Source organism: Nematolebias whitei, chromosome 17 (genome assembly GCF_014905685.2).
Source record: "Nematolebias whitei isolate Nwh7 chromosome 17, NemWhi1, whole genome shotgun sequence".
Taxonomy (NCBI): domain Eukaryota; kingdom Metazoa; phylum Chordata; class Actinopteri; order Cyprinodontiformes; family Rivulidae; genus Nematolebias; species Nematolebias whitei.
Window position 1 is genome coordinate 27,304,856 of NC_056514.1, and position 16,130 is coordinate 27,320,985.

The window sequence follows — 16,130 nt, forward strand, 5'->3', positions numbered from 1 at the left end:
AATTAGGGATGCACGATATTATCGACATGGTATCGTTATTGGCTGATGTTAGCAATAAAGTTAAATATTGAACATTGAACATTCCATCAAAATAACTCACCGATTATAAAAGGCTTCTGTTTTAAGTTAATTTTTAATTTAAGAAACTGTCAAGTACATCTATTAATGCACTACTACTTGTGCACTTTTCACTTGTTGTTTGTGAATAAGTTGAGTTTAGATTTGTGGAAATTTACAAATTTGCACTGTTCGAGTGTTGTCATTGTGTTAGAGAGAGTAAATGTTATAAATAAATGTGACATTAAACATAATCCAAGTTGAAGTGTTACATCATTTTCAGCCCAATTTTAGGCATCTGAATTTGGCAGCAGGTCAAATTGACAAAGACCATGAAGAATAATTTAGTATTTTAATTCCACAGCAGAGAAAGCTATGTAGTCTCTGAAAGTACGATAGGTCTTGGGAAAAAATATCGGTATCGGTTATCGGTTATCGGCCAAATAAGTTTTAACATATTGCCATATCAGGTATCAGCCAAAAATCCAATATTGTGCATCTCTACTTGCAATCAAAAAGAATATGAAGCAGGATTTGGCTTTTTTAAAATTTTTATTTTTTCACTTTTGCTGGAAAAATAGCAGATTAATATGTACAACTTTCCCATAGTACAAAGATTGTCATTTGAGATTCTAATAAGTGATGAACTGTAAAATCAAAATGTATAAAAATAATGTTTAGTTGCTGATATTTGTGACTTTGCTCCAAAGTTATAGCTTTTTACAAGGATGTGCAGCAACCTTTGATTATGGTTTGGCTTCTCATTCTGAAGCAGTCACATGAATAGATGTGTTCAATATTATATATCATGATAGGCAGCCTGGAGGAAACCAGCTCCTTAAAAGGAGAACAGCTCTGATTGCAGCTGATATTGTATTGAAAACATCTGCTTTGTCTTTCTAAGCAAAGCGTTTTCTTTATTTCTATTAATCCAACTTTTCTTGCCTAACAATGCAGTTTGGGTTTCAAACTTGCTCAGCAGTTTTCAGAAGTAGTTCCACTTGTTCCTTTTTCAAATGCTGTAATATAATCAGTTACCTTGTACAAGCAGAATTATCAGATTTCCTAAATTTGCACACAGACTTACCATTGCTGAAAGTGTTCTTGAAACTGTATATCCAGCGCAAATGTACCACTATAGATCACACTTCCCCCTAGATTTGTTACATTTACAATAAAAGTGCTTTAAAGTGCTCCTTAAACACACAGGTGGTTCATTAAGTGTGACGATGTCTCGGGTCAAATGTGTGTCCAATAAGTCTGGATGTGTGTGTTAGCCGTTGACCTGGCTGTGTGTCAAAAACCTGTTGTTCAGCCAAGTTGTAACTGGTCCCGCTCTGACAGTTTTGTAGCATCTTTACCTAAAAGGTAATCACTGTTGCAGTGTGTGTTTTTTTCAAAGACTCATAGAGACTTTTGCTGTCCGTGGCTCTAATGACAAAGTTTTTACTTCTCTACTGAAAATAAAGTCCCACTGCTTATCGGAAAAGACCTTTTGAATCATTACAGAAGCGCCACGCCTGTCAGCCTTTTCAACAAAACCGTTTTGTGTGTGAAATGCCCCTTGTACTTTACCACAAGCTGTTTTGCTGTAACGTTTTAACGTTAACAATAATGTTGTTTATTTGTCGTAATGCAGGTTAACACGAGGTCAACAATGCAATGAAATGTTCAGGATGAGAAGAACCGATCTGACTAGCTAAAAACAAACAAACAAGAAATGCTAAAGCATGCAATAAGGATACAAAATAAAGTACCAAAAAGTGAAAAAGAAATATAATATTTACAAGGTCCAAAAGAAATATACCGTAGTAAACAACAACATTGTAGAATATAACGGTACAAGTAATTTGTATGAATAAGTATTCCAAGGTAGTAATATTAGCTTAAATGCACATGATTGCACATAACTAACATAAGCTGCAAAGGTTGTGTGACAGGTTATTGCACAGGTAGTTATTAACACTGAGATTAATTGAATTATGATGGTGAGGTAGTGACATACATGATACAGGATGGATGGATGTTACCATAAACCTCTGTATTGTTTAAAATATCCCTGAAAAACTGTCATGATTCACTTCTCCAAATAGGAGCTTGCAGGCTCATCTGGGAGAGCATGAGAGAACAGCCAACAAGCCCCGAGGCTGCAAACATGCTAATGAACCCAGAATAATGTTAAGAAGCTTGTCTGGTTGGATGCAGACCAGATGATTAACTGCAAGAAGGTTTCAGTGGCACAGTAACTCTTGGCAGGTCCCGGTTAAGAGTTCAGGTAGTTTTTACCCTTAGCTTAGCTGTGAACATGAAATACTACTGTCAACATTATTTTATTTATTTTTAATAAAGTGAACTGCACCAACACACTGTGGCACCTCTGGTATTTAATCATCCAACAATGCCAATTACCACCTCATTATTCACTGAGCCCTCTGGTTCCCTGAATCAAATAAATCACTATGCTTGCACGCACAGAAAGTGATACACGTTGTCAGTAAGTATAAATCTCGAGTTTTACACACACACCCTGGAGAATATCTGATTTCTTACTTGTGATAAAAAAAAAAAAAAAAACTGCAGTTGATTTTTATTTCACAACACAGAGACTTTGCACTTTTACAACTGTAAACAACAAAACAGTTCAGTGTGGACCAGTTGTATGAAACTCAGCTGTATTTAAAACTTTATTTTCTAACTCGATGGTAAATGGACTGGGTAAATGAGGACACAGATTGTAGTGTAAAGAGCTTCAAGTATCTCGATAAGACAGAAAGGTGCTATACAAGTACAGGTCCTTCTCAAAAAAAATAGCATATTGTGATAAAGGTCATTATTTTCCATAATGTAATTATCAAAATTAAACTTTCATATATTTCAGATTCATTACACACCAACTGAAATATTTCAGGTCTTTAATTGTTTTAATACTGATGATTATGGCATACAGCTCATGAAAACCCAAAATGTCTGTCCCAAATAATTAGCATATTTCATCCCACCAATGAAAGACGAGTGTTTTTAATACAAAAAACGCCAACCTTCAAATAATCATGTTCAGTTATGCACTCAGTACTTGGTTGGGAATCCTTTTGCATGAATGACTGCTTCAATGCGGCGTGGCATGGAGGCAATCAGCCTGTGGCACTGCTGAGGTGTTATGGAGGCCCAGGATGCTTCAATAGCGGCCTTAAGCTCATCCAGAGTGTTGGGTCTTGCGTCTCTCAACTTTCTCTTCACAATATCCCACAGGTTCTCTATGGGGTTCAGGTCAGGAGAGTTGGCAGGCCAATTGAGCACAGTAATACCACGGTCAGTAAACCATTTACCAGTGGTTTTGGCACTGTGAGCAGGTGCCAGGTCATGCTGAAAAATGAAATCTTCATCTCCATAAAGCTTTTCAGCAGATGGAAGCATGAAGTGCTCCAAAATCTCCTGATAGCTAGCTGCATTGACCCTGCACTTGATAAAACACAATGGACCAACACCAGCAGCTGACATGGCACCCCAGACCATCACTGACTGTGGGTGCTTCACACTGGACTTCTGGCATTTTGGCATTTCCTTCTCCCCAGTCTTCCTCCAGACTCTGGCACCTTGATTTCCGAATGACATGCAAAATTTGCTTTCATCCAAAAAAAAGTACTTTGGACCACTGAGCAACACTCCAGTGCTGCTTCTCTGTAGCCCAGGTCAGGCGCTTCTGCCGCTGTTTCTGGTTCAAAAATGGCTTGACCTGGGGAATGCGGCGCCTGTAGCCCATTTCCTGCACACGCCTGTGCACGGTGGCTCTGGATGTTTCTACTCCAGACTCAGTCCACTGCTTCCACAGGTCCCCCAAGGTCTGGAATCGGCCCTTCTCCACAATCCTCCTCAGGGTCCAGTCACCTCTTCTCGTTGTGCAGCGTTTTCTGACACACTTTTCCCTTCCCACAGACTTCCCACTGAGGTGCCTTGATACAGCACTCTGGGAACAGCCTATTCATTCAGCAGTTTCTTTCTGTGTCTTACCCTCTTGCTTGAGGGTGTCAATGATGGCCTTCTGGACAGCAGTCAGGTCGGCAGTCTTACCCATGATTGTGGTTTTGAGTAATGAACAAGGCTGGGAGTTTTTAAAAGCCTCAGGAATCTTTTGCAGGTGTTTAGAGTTACGTCGTTGATTCAGATGGTTAGGTTAATAGCTTGTTTAGAGAACCTTTTCATGATATGCTAATTTTTTGGGACAGGCATTTTGGGTTTTCATGAGCTGTATGCCATAATCATCAGTATTAAAACAATTAAAGACCTGAAATATTTCAGTTGGTGTGCAATGAATCTGAAATATATGAAAGTTTCATTTTTATCATTACATTATGGAAAATAATGACCTTTATCACAATATGCTAATTTTTTTAGAAGGACCTGTACTTGTGTAGCACCTTTCTGTCTTATCGAGATACTTGAAGCTCTTTACACTACAATCTGTGTCCTCATTTACCCATTCATTCAGCACTCTATCTATACAAAGAATAATCAGTGCTTTATCGTATTCATACACCGATGGGACACACATCGGAGACAATGAGGGGTTCAATGTCTTGCCCAGGGACACTTCGGCATGTGGCTGGTAGTGGAATCGAACCCCCAACTTTTGCATTGGAGGACGACTGCTCTAACCACTCAGCCACAGCCGCCTAAACTTTAAAATTCCAATATTTTTTCTACTGTTGTATACTTTTAATTGACTGAAGAAAAAAAACAGTTCTGATTAATTTCTCAGAACAGTTAAGTGGTTGTACTTGCCTCTTTTCAGCGGTACTAAATGTCAATGTCTTTTCATTCATTTTTTTCTTACAACAAACTTTTTGAACATGTACTCAAGCATCTCTGTTTGAGCGTTTCAGTATGTTTCTGTTTACAGTGAACTGCTCTCAGTTGTTGAGACATCACCGGGAATGAGATCGTTATCGCTCATTGTTTCATGAAAACTATTCCACAAAGTTGCATTTCTGAACATGTTTAATTCGTCTGCGGTGCTCGAGGTGGAGCGACTGTTTGACTTGAATTGCAGATGAGCAGAAAAAAAATACCACTTTCTTTTTCGGAATAAAAAACCTTCACTATTAGAGCTGCTGCCTCTCAGCGAGCAGGTCCTCGGTTCAAATCCCGGTCCGGAGGCCTTTCTGGGTGGAGTTTGCATGTTCTTTCCGTGCATGCGTGGGTTTTCTCCGGGAACTTCAGTTTCCTCCCACAGACCAAAAACATGCATGTTAGGCTGATTGGTAACTCTAAACTGTCCCCAGGTGTGAATGAGAGAGTGAACGGTTGTTTGTCCCATTTGTCTCTGTGTCCCTGTGATGGACTTGCGACCCGTCCAGGATGTACCCCACCCCTCGCACAGTGATTGCTGGACATGGGCGACCCCCATGACCCAAAATGGAAGAAGCAGATAAAAGATAATGGATTGATGGATGGATGTGTTGCAGTCTCATCAATCCATGACAAAGACATGTCTGTAAGCTTTAGGAAGCAACTACTTTTTTGCAGTTGCTAATTATCCCATTTCAAGCCAACTTCACTCTTGTTTTTAGATTATATAAAATAATTATGAAAATTTATTACAATATTGTTTAATATAATATTAAAAATACCAAACAATGTCTTGCCCACTATACGTTCATACTAATTTGTTGCTGCATTTTTAGTCTTTGCTTGCACATCCCCAGTGCTTCTAGCCTCAGCTTAGGTTTCACTGTGGTGCAGAGTTCACTCCCAGCTACACAGTGAGCACCAGCAATTTTTGTTAAGCAAAACGTCTCTGGTTCATTGCTACGAAGCAAGCAGGATCTCAACTTGTTTTTATACCTCGAAAGTCAGCTCTCCTTTTCTGGTGCTGGTGACCTGTTCCTGTATCTCTGCTCATGATCACCGGAGCCTTGTTACTCTCCAGAGATGGTGTCGCTGAATGGATCTAGAGTCTTGTTTCTCTCACCCGCTTTGCTCCATTTAACAAAAATCCTATTAGGTTTGACAAAGTGCAGGACTCAATGCCATTTCCACTCTTCAGTCTCCTTATCCCTACCTGTGGTTATTTTATCTTCAGATATTAATTTGCAAGAGCAGGTGAAATACTTGTCTTGTGCATCTTATTTTTGACACGTCAGGGATGTGATATAATACAACTTAATCTTGTGACTGAGCTGAGACTTTGTGGCGTATATGTTGGTAGACTAAACAAACAATGCTTTAATCAACACCAAGCTATCCAAACTATGTTTGAGATTTTAAAATGTTTCAAAAAGTTTGGTGGTCATTTAGAAAGGGCTGCAGTTAGTACTGGTAATCTGGATTATATTCTGCAGGTCATAAAATACAGGCAGTGACCATCAGGCGGCTCTACCATGCTTAACTTTGCTGATATAATTTGAATCCCATTCAGAGGGAAACATTAGATAAAGACAAATCAAAATAGGACTGTGGATGAGCAAACATTTAATATCCATCCATCCATTATCTTTTCCCGCTTCTTCCTTTTCGGGTCACTGGTGCCCATATCCAGCAGTCGCTGTGCGAAAGTCCCTGGACAGGTTGCAAATCCATCACATGGTTACATAGAGACAAACAAGACAAACAACCATTCACTCTCTCACTCACCAAGGGACAATTTAGAGTTAGTTTATTTTAGTTAAAAGTTAGTTTAAAGTTTAGTTAAGAGTTAGTTAATTTGTTTCGGCCCACTTATAAAAGGGGGCCGAAATTAAAACCTTTTTTTTTCAAACTAAGGGCCAGTTTCAGAATCTACATTAACTCAAGTTAGATACCCGACATCTTTTCTTGATTGCAGGTTCCTCACCAAGAGTTTGATTGGTCTCATTTTACGTTTTCTGTTGCATTTTTGACGTAATCAAATGTTACTGAAACAAAGATTAGTGATTAAATTATTTTACATTTTAAATAACATCTTGGGGGCCAGATAAGATGTTAAGGAGGGCCATATTTGGCCCCTGGGCCTCGAGTTTGATACACATGATCTAGATAATACTATGTTTCATAGCGGACAGTAGATCTGTACAGACTAATAAATTGGATAGTACCCTACACTACTACCGTACTACTTAAGATCTTAAAGTATTAAATATAGGAGCCTTAACTTGAGGAAACAAATTTATAAGATAATCTGCTTGGTTACCTTCATATGACCGGTATAAAAAATTAACAGTAACGTTTACTCAAAATACAAAGGTTGTGTTTAAGACATGGTATTGTCCTCTGATACTTGTTTTCTCATGTCCTGTTCATGTTGAGGAATGCACTCCACCTTTCTTAAAAGCAGCTCCTTCTTTTTCCTCTTGTTCTTTTGCGTCTCCTCCCTGTCCCAGGCTTCTCATGCTCTTTCGACCCGTCTCAATTGGTGTTTTTTTGTTTTTGTTTGTTTGTTCACCCCCCCCCCCCCCCCCACAAAACAAGTTCAAGTTTCTTTATCATCATTTGCATCACATGTGGTACATGAGGTGGAACAAAAATGTGTACTCAAGGTTCTGGTTACCCCAAAAATAGCTTGCGGTTTAAAAAAAACATTTAAAAAGCCTATCTATTAAAAATCTCAATAAGGCATTTGTTGCGTTGCATAGTAAAAATGTTGAATCCAGCAGTGCATTCTTGTTTAAAAATAAGCTTTGCACCTTTCAGTAATGCCTAGCTTTTTGTTCATGTTGCTGTGAAAGTGATTTTTAAACAGAGTTGTGTCTCTCTGTCGCCCTCTGCAGGCTATGAGGAATGGAACCAGGGTCGGTGGTGCGTGCTTTGTTTGAGTTCCTCCCCAGCGTCTCCGAGGAGCTCCCACTTTTCGCCGGCGATGTCATCGAGGTGCTCAGTGTTGTTGATGAGTTCTGGTTGCTTGGCAACAAAGATGGCGTCACAGGTAACCGTGGTCATTAAGGCTCTAAACCAATCAGTGTTTGCAAATTATTTTAACAAGACCAAAAAGAACTTCATCTTACTTGACAGAAGATCTGCTTTACTTATGATTGTAATGCAGAATATTTGAGTCCAGTAGTGTTTCCTAAAAACTGGTTTCTTCACTTTCTCAAATATTTTGTTATAGCTCTTTTACAGCTTGTTGCTTATTAAGAGTTGGAAAATGAAGTTTTTGCATTGTAGAAGCACAAAATGAAGTCATTCTCATCATTTGAATAGTATTCCACTTGATGTTTAATAATAATTTCTAAAGATTTATTAGAAAAGCAAAAGGTTGAAACACTTTTCCAAGAGTTCATTAAAATATAGGGATTCGCTCAGAGGTAGGGATGCACGATGTTGGATTTTTAACTGATATCCGATATGCCGATATGTTAAAACTTTGGCTGATACCAATATTTTATATACTTTCCTTTGTCAGAACATAGTCCTCTTATTTAGGCTTATTTAATGCAAAAAATGTGTAACAGCTCAGCTGTAAGAGCTGGTGACAAATTCAGTAACAGCCATATGATATGCATAGCACTTTAACATATTAAATGAAAAGTGTTAAATGTTATTTATTAGCATTAGTCACCTGCGATGCTGTCTCACTTGTGGAGGCTTGTTCCAGGTTCCTAGCTGCAGTGTGAGATCCTCTGCACTCCTGTGCATGAAGGACAGACTTTTTAAGTTCAAAGTTTTATCTATCCATTGTGCCGTAAGACTAATCATGCGAACGGGCTAACACGACGTCCAAATGTCTGTGGTAAAACTCACACAAGTGCTTTCAGCTATTAGCTTCTCAATGACGTTGGAAATGACGGCTTGTAACTCGGGTAACGCTACGTAGGAAAAATATCTCCAACTGGGGACGATGTAGCGAGGCTCAACGTAGTCCATAAATCTTCGGAATCCGAGATCCTCGTCGAAAAAAACAACTTCCACACAGTCGACATTTTTAATTTTCCTCTCCTCTGTGAGATTAGGTAGGCGCGCGTGACGTCATCACGTTGTTCTGCTGCTGCAGGCATCCTTGTCACTGGGTTGTCATACAAAACAGCACCTTTTCTATCATTGAGTTAATTTGATGGAATGACCGATGTTCGATATTGAACTTTAACACTAATATCGGCCGATACCATGCCGATAATATCGTGCATCCCTACTCAGAGGGGAAATCTGGATTTATTCATCTGCTTCATGAAAAAAACTACTATCAGTACATGCAGTACATTGAAAAGAATGTAGTACAAGACAAGATGTTAACGGCTGAAGAGGAGATTATAAATAATACAAGCACCATTAACTGTAAGGATTCTCCTTTAATACAAAGCAGTGTGTCTTTAAGATGTGCTCTGTTTGAAAGCTGCACCAACATGGTCACTCATGTGGAATAATGTGAATAAATGTAGTGTTCAAATGCCTCACTTCTCATCTGGTCAAGAAGTTATTGTTTATTAGTTTTACCAGTAGGTATAGGAGGAACATGGGTGGTTAAAATGTTGTCATGGTCTTGAGGAAACAGAAGGTCTTTATTGTGTAGAAACGTTTATGTTTGAAGTCGCCTTAGTCCTTCAGTTGTGCCTTTTTTTCTGTCTTTAGGTCAGTTCCCCAGCACTTTTGTGGAAAAGGTTACCATCCCCAGCACCAAGCCTGGAGACAGACTGTATGTGTGCATCAATGATTTCAGCTCCGCAGAGTCGGGGACTCTGCCCCTGAAAAGAGGTACCTTGTTGTTTAATACTCTCACACAGAATCCTGAATTTAACATTTTGACTAAATGATTTGTTTTGTTCCTAACCCTAGTGCCGCTAACTAACAGCTCATGTTTTCTCAGCTTAATGCTCCTTGTTGATGTTGGAGTGTTCAGGTAAACTAGTCGTTTTGTTTTTGTGTTGCACTGAACTCTGTGAGCTGACTGATGCCTTTTCTTCACTGCCACAAAATTGACAGATGTCAAAAAGTCAAAATTACACAAATTATAATTATCTTAATTCAGTAACACTAAATACTGTAGGAAAGAAGGGTTGGTGAGAGAAAATAAACCCTGTTTTTTTATATAAAGCATTGAAAGTATATTTAGTTTATTTTTTTTGGTTGCATTTGTTCTTGAAATATTCATTTTTCTTTCTTAAAATTGCAGCTAAAATAAATTAATTTATAAAATACAGGCCAAACTCAAATTCCACTTATTGGTCTTAACAGAGGAGGCACAGCTTTCTTTCATAACATGAATATAGTTATTTAGTAACATACTTACTGTATTTTTAAGCTAGAAAATAACTAAACAACAACAACAAAGTAATTGTTGAACTTCTCCTGAAGATTACAGTATTTAGAAAATGAGCCAAAATTCAGGTTAGGCTATAGAGATGTTTTTTTTTAAGAACATTTAAAACAAATGTTGCAACTTATTTGTGGTATGAAAGTTATTTATCTGCAATTATATGAAATGTCCCGTTAAAACAATTTATTTTCTAGTTACATTTAAAATTTATTACACAATGATTATTGAAAAATAAAAATGTAGTTTTGGTCGAAATGTTTAGTGTTGATCTAAAAGGCAGCATTAAGTTGTTGACTAAAAGTCCCCACAAGATGTCCTCAGAGGTCAGGCTTAAATTTTCACAATCTGCCTTTGATTTTGTTCTTGCCCTTTTCATCTACCTAAATTTTCTCACTTCATGACATTTTACATAGATTTTCCCATCTCATGTAGCACGGATGTTTACAGAGAGTCAGTAATTCAGTAAAATGTTTTATTTATCTTTAGATTTTACTAGAATAGTTGTTACTTTTAGTATAGCAGTAACTGAATTACTGTATTCAGTGTTTGTGTTTATGAAATTTGATTTTTAGCTATATTCGCCATTATTTTAACTAAACTTTGTTGTGTTTTAATTGTAAATTGTGCAAATAATTACCAATTCGTCCCATGCTTAGCTTGTGTTCATCATTCATTGCACTTTTTATTTTGCCTACATCCAGTCAAGAACACCAAGTCCAGCTCTTTACTGTGTCAATAACAAACGGCACTTCCCACATCAGAGGAAGCAATGAAAACAGTCATTATCCGTCCATCCAGTTTGTTTCTTATGGCTCCACTGGCTTTATTCCAGTTTTGGTCCCAGACACAATGGGAGGTGGAGCTGCAGGTCTTTGGAATGTGACCCTCGTGACTTCTGGCTGACCAGACAACATTCCACCTATTTACTCTGTAGTTATAGTAGAATCTATGTGAAGTTATCTTAAATACTGTAACAAAGCTAAATACTTTAATACCCTTGTAATCTTACCAGAGCTTTGATTAGAGTTCTGCTTAGTTCAAGTGTTTCACTTTAACACATTGGAACTTTTTTTTACTATTCGGTAAAATTCACGTAACCTGTACATTAAAAGTTGTTTCCTTTGGGTTTGTTTATCTTTAGGTGATGTGGTAGTGGGAGAAGCAGGGGGGTCCATGGACCTCGGAGAAGTCTGGCAACGTGGATGTAACGCCTGGGGTGTCCGTGGTCTCTTCCCCACATCCTGTGTGAAGGAGCTGAACCTCTCAGGCCGCTCAAGGCAGCTGTCTGAGCGCTCAGCTCAGGCTCAGGCTTCAGAACTCCCACCCTACGCTTTAGGCCAAGCTCAGGCGCTTATGAGCCTCCATGCACAGCTGAACGAAGAGCTGGATTTCCGGGAGGGGGACTTGATTATCATCACAGGGCTTCCAGAGCCAGGCTGGTTCCAGGGAGAATTGGAGGGCAGAAGGGGCATCTTCCCTGAAGGGTTTGTGGAGCTCATAGCTCCTCTCAGGTCTCCTCAGGAGCCATTTGACCGTCAGTATTTAAATAATGACACTCAGCAGTTGATCTGCAAGGACACTTACGATGCAGGAGAAGGGACTGAGGATGAAAGTATGGAAGAATGTGAAGTTTTTCATGGAGAAGAAGAAGAACAAAAAGAAGTTATAGTAGAGGAAGAGCATGAGGAAGAGCATGTTGATGAGGATGGCATCTATGGAGTAGCACTTTATGAATTTCGGGCCATGGAGCCAGGCGAGTTGGACTTTGATGTGGGGGATCGCATTCGTATAGTAAACACTTTGGAAGATGGTTGGCTTGATGGGGAGCTGCGGGGGCGACACGGTATCTTTCCTCATCGTTTTGTAAAAATAGAAGATAATGGGAAAGAAATTTCAAGGAAACTTGATGTTGAATCTGAAGATGTGAAAGAGAATGGATGTATTGAACAAAGCTCTGATCGTGAACCTCACAATGAGTCGGAGAAAGATCCTGAATGGAGGACTTACAAGGATCATACTGTGTGGGACCTGGACTATTTTGAGATGACAGAAGAGCAAAGGTGGCAGTGTGAGCATAAAAGTGTTAATGATCAGACTGTTAAGAGGGAACAGAATAAAGAGGGTAACAGACCTGAGTCTCCGCCTCCTAGACATACCCCTCCATCTTACAGTCAACCTGAGAGACGCAAATCCACTCCACCAGCCAGGCCTAGATTTCCACCTCGGCCTTGCCTGCCTGCACACTACCATAAACAACCATTAGGCCAAAAGTCCAGTGGAAATCAGTCCAACTACACAAATGGTAACGTTCAACCTAGACGAACTCAAAGCCTCTTGCTTCACAGCTCTCAATCTGGTTGGTCAAAAGACAAAACATGTCCCCAGAGACCACTAACAGACTGTACCTCCACCAGTAGAAGGTCATCCAGTCTTAGCCAGGCTTTAAATACCATTGTAGAAGGTCATAAACAACAAAGGCTAACTCGTCACAGTAGCACGAGTGATGTTGAAGCACGGCCACGTCCTCAGCAGAGGATTCGACCCAATGGGACCCTGCCAGCATCCATCACCTTAGAAGCCTTAGCAGCTTCAGCAGCTTCAGCTAGTGACCTGGAAGTCAAGCTGTCCCAGCAGCTTTTTGAATTTGAGAAAAGCTTGTCTTCTTACAGTGACACCAACATGAGCTGTGATGCTTCCAGAGACATTTCAACCCCAGCTCACCTGAACCAGCAGCCCCACATCTCCCGACACTTTTCCATACTTAAATACAGCAACGAAGATGACATCATCCGTGGCTCTACACATTCTCCTGTGCCAAACTTCAAATCCTCCTCTTTGGAGAGATGTAGATCCCTTCGCCCCCCTCCGCCTCGTCCTCGAGTCCTGCGACCCCCAGCCCCTGCTGCATACAGACCAGCTCGTCCTGCTCCACGCCCGCCTCCTCGATGTCCGAGACAAAATGCCCCTCGCCCATCCAGCTCCCCCCTCGCCAGTTTCCACACTCCTGAAGAACCAGCCACAACTGTTCCCAATGAGGGCCATGTTGAGTTTGATGACCCCACACCCACTCAAGAACATGAAATCCAGGGCCAGCTGGACGCAGAGCAAGAGCTGGACAGGGAGATGGAGATGGAGTTGGAAAGCGAAAGACAGAAGGAAGAGGAGGAAAACTACCAGCTGTTGCTACGGTTACAAGAAGTGGAGCACGAGATGGAGGAATATGCTCGCACGGCAGAGGAACTCGGAGCAATGTTAGTGGAGGAGGAGGACGAGGCGGCCCGCTTACAAACTCTGGAGAATCTGGAATTCTGCAACTACACCCTGGAGACTCTGGCCCTGGAGCAGCAGCAGCTACAAGGTAAGACTGAACAGTGGATTGGAAGTTGGATGAAATTTGGCACATACATTTCTTAACGGGCTATTATTATTATTTCTTTAATCACACCTGCAACACTATGTTATAGTCAGGCAACAGATAGTATGAAATTGTGTCAACTATTATATTTGCTACTTATATGAAATTGTCAACAGTTTAACATCTTGTTCTCAAGCTTGTGTTTTTAACAGTTTTCATTTATGGTGCTTTAAAAAGACTAGTTACATGTGTAGCATTCACTGTAGAAAGAATGAAAAACATGAAACACGACTTGCTTTAGTTCATGTATTAGTTTTGCTCTCGTCTGGCTGCTGGTAACTTTGTGGGGAAATTCACATTCATTTAGAAGAAAATTTAATAAAGAAAGGATCTAAAAATGAGACCTCGGTGCTCACAGGGTTTCCTCTTTGAGATGGTTTCTAAATTGCTCTGATACACACACAGTCAACAAATGCTTTAAACATTCAAACAAGAATATCTCTGCTTACTCTTTACAGTTGTCAGCAGAAGAATTGTGTATTTGAATAAAGGACCATTATAGCTCTGTAAATGTTTGTAAGCACATCTTGTCACCTCACTGGGACCATAATCAGGGTAAACACTCAACTGATCTGAACCAGGACTTCTTACACCGTCCAAAACCTGGTCCTAAATCAAAACTGGTTACTGTTGGGGTTTAGGTCCAGAAGGAGCAGAAGTAAAAACATCTTGATAAAGATGGCTGTTAAAACCTGTGTGTAATTGTGTATTGTTGTGGGTTTTAATAACTTAAAAGGAAATATAACCATATTGTCTGCCAGACGCCTAGTGATTGATGCATGATCAGCATGGAATTTTTATTTAAAATAAATTATTTTAAATTATTTAGCCCCTGCTGCAGCTTTGTGCAGCCCATACTGCAGGATAAACTTCCTGCTGCAGCTGATCAGCTGTTCTCCGTGCATGATCAGATGTTCACCGTGCAGAGCGGAGAAGTGGGCGTGACCAAAAGCGCTTGCAGGTGGCAAAGAGCAGAGGAGGCAGGGAGCTGAAATCATGACATTCTGTGCTCTTTTAGAGAATTTAGAGTTCAGAAACATTGTTTAGAATATGCAAGAGTGTGGGAAGGGTTTAAAATGCCTTTATTTATATATATATATATATATATATATATATATATATATATATATATATTACACTAAAATAAATTACTGCTTGCGGTTTTTCACTTATCGCAGGTCTTCAGTGTATGGATCCCCCCATGATAAATGAGGGACTACTGTATACCGTAGTTAAATTCTGAGTAAATTCATGATCCAGCAAGCTTTGAAAATGTTGCTTGATTTTATATTTATTTGTTTTTTATTGGACTGGATGTTGTTGTTAGAATTAGTCTAGTTAAATTTTTTAAAAACGTTTTTAAAAACTTGATCTTACTTGTAAGCTCATTATCTGCTATATTGGGCACTGCCTAGAAAGGCAGCCAGCCACCTATTATTATGCACCTGAAAAGGGTCTTACTCTTCCTTCAACTTTTAATGTGGCCCGAACCGCAATGTGTACCCCACAAATGTTATATCAAAACGACCGGCTATGCACCGTCATGTGTGCCATTACTTTTATTGGCGTTTCGAGTTACCATGGCGACAATTTGTAAACAACTATACAATTTTTTTTATTGAAAAACACTGACAGAACTCAGTCTCTAACTGCCACAGTGAGGTCGCTTGACCTGGAGAGGAGAGGTCGCTGAACAAAACACCGATTAACTTTTGGAGCCATTTTGGTTCAAAATGGCTGCCACAGCTACCGCAAAATTGACTATAACTCAGTCATTCTTTGAGATATTGAGCTGGAATTTAGCATGGTCATAGCTGAGAGTAAGTTGTTATACAATCCTAATGCAAATCAAAAATCCAAGATGGCCACCTGAGCTAAAAAGAAAAAAAAATACTATAAATCAGCCATTTTTAGAGAGATTAAATTGAAAATTTGTGTGGTAGTAGCTGAGAGCAATGTCCAATAATAATAGGTGTCTGCCTTTACTAGGCAGTCCCCAATAAATACTGAATTCAAATAAAAAATTCAAGATGGCTACCAAAGCTACATTTAAATGGCTTTAACTCAGCTGTTTTTACACATATAGAGCTGAAATTTGGGGTAGTTCTAGCTGAGAACGTTCCCCATCATGTTGAATCCAAATCAAAACTCCAACATGGCCACCATAGCTTAAAAGAAAAAATGAATATAACTCATTGATTTTTTTTTTTCCATGTTGAGCTGAAATTTGGTGTGATGGTAGCTGAGAACATACTGTCAAATCAAAGTTTTTAAATGGCCACAACGTGGCGGTCCCCATCAAAGTTTCTACAGGAACTTTCTATTTAATATTTTCTGCTTTTTGCTAAAGTTAATGCTTCCAGTTTGTCACTTGTACGTTCATTCCTTCCAACTAAATCTTTTTATTCAACACAGTTGCTCAACAACTTGCAATGA